A 2,099-nucleotide genomic window follows, 5' to 3' on the forward strand; every position below is an offset into this window, starting at 1 on the left:
AGAAATACAGGAACAGATTTGAGATGGATCGCTGTCCAGAAAAGTCAGCACGACATAGAGGCTGGTGCTATATGGTCACTTAGCTCACTGCCCCATTCCCTTATCTTGACTTGGTGCCCCTGGAAGGGCTGGGAATCCTTTGTCTGGTCTATTATCTTGGTCAGGCTATTTAGAGTTAAGTAGTAGTATTCTGGGCATAAATAAAAGAAGAAGGAAGAATAAATTGAAGAATATAAATAATTCACTATTAGATCATTAAAGGAAGAAAGTTATATTTAACAGGAAGGATTTGTGGAGAAGGAGAGTTGGCGAGAGATCTGTGGTGCAACATTTTATGATGAATAGTGATTTTTTCCCCCTTGCTCGTGGCCAAGAGGTGATTTTCATCCACCATCAGTTTCTGGAAGACCTAGCATGACTCTGCATGCACTTATATCTATTGTTTTCCCTGCTGCTCTGATAGCCTATATTTTAGCTAAGTGAATGAGTGGTAGCTGGGTTGGGGTTTTTTTTTTTTTCCCCTCTTGTTCTGTCATAATGCCAGGCTCTTGACTGCAATTTTTCCTGCCGGTTTCTAGGCTTCCAGCTCCCAAAGGAGATCAAGGGGTACAGAGAGTGCTAGAAAGAAAGGATAAATCCGTAAGGAGAGCTGTTTTAAATTAAATGCTTAATTATGAAATGAGCAGGTGAAAGCTTGTTAGATAATATACAATAAGGCAGGCTTCTCATTGTCCCATGTATGTTTATTAATATTCTGGCTTGCTCAGTAGTCAGAAATGTGAAAGATGAATAAATATGACACCATCATATTTTTGCAAAAGTGGCATTGAGTCGGTGACAAAGAGAAGACCAAATTATGAGAAGTTGTGGAAAAGGGTCAGCAAAGAGCTTACTGAGCTTTGCTTGGCAGGGAGAACAAAGAGTCATGACAGTAGAAACACTGAGCATGCTATTTTAAGAGAGGGACACGATGGGTTAAACATAGTGGGAAGGAGGAGGCCTTGTTAATTTAGGATATCATGCACATACTTATGATGTTTTTAAATTAAGCTTTTCATCTTCAGATAACTGTTGATTCACATGTAGTTATAAGAAATAATACAGAGAGATTCTGTGTACCCTGTACCCAGTTCCCACAAAGATAACATCTTGCAAAACTGTAGTATATAGTCTCATTCCTAAGGTATTGACATTGATACAATCCAAATCTTGTTCAGATTGCCTCACTTTTACTTGTGTGTTTGCGTGTGTGTGTGTGTGTGTGTGTGTGTGTGTGTGTGTGTGTGTGTGTGTTTACTTTTAGGCAGCATTTGTGGGTTTTTTTTCTTTTTAAAATCAGGGCGTTTTTTAGTTGAGAAATTTTAAAAAATTATTTTTCACCTGTTTGAACTGGTCCTGCCTTAACCGTAACTGAAGAAAGTGTAATGCAGAATAAAGTCCTTGACCCCTTTGCAACTTGGATTCTGTAGAGTGGCATCAGCAGCCACTTGCATGTGGTAGGAAGGTCAGTAAGATCAGTAAGCTGTTCCACAAGGTAGAACTTCGACTTTACTTATTCCTTTGTGACCATTGTATGATGATAAGGAAATTTTTAAAAAGCAATGCCTGTTGCAAAGAAAGCTTGCCTAGTAAAGCTCACGGTAACTCCTCTTCCTTTCACCAACATTTCTGTCCTTTCCTCTTTCATCAGGTGCAACGTTCCTTGCTCTCTCTGCTTCCTCTCTGGATCAGAGGGGCATCGTCCCCCATTGGCTGCTTTCCCAGATCTCCGAGTCAGCATGGCTATGCTCTGCTCATGGGAGGCACTGGTGGGAGATGGCAGGGAGAAGGGCAAAGTCGGATATTTTTGTCTTTTTCCTGTCTTTGGGCAACATCTCTGGCATTGGGAATCTCTCCTCTGCAGCACAGCTCGTGCTCCACAGACCTTCTTTGGTTGTAGCTACTCACTAGTGAACTTGGCCCACAGACTCCAGCAGCACCACCTCTTGCCATAGCCCAAGGAAGATGAGCTTCCTGCTTGTGCTAATCTCTGCATACTTCACTATCTCATGTTAGGCTCTCTGCACTTCCATCACCTGAGTAATCAATTCTTGAAGCTT

This window comes from Carlito syrichta, unplaced genomic scaffold, assembly GCF_000164805.1.
Source record: "Carlito syrichta isolate Samal-C Ts95f unplaced genomic scaffold, Tarsius_syrichta-2.0.1 Scaffold304604, whole genome shotgun sequence".
Lineage (NCBI taxonomy): Eukaryota > Metazoa > Chordata > Mammalia > Primates > Tarsiidae > Carlito > Carlito syrichta.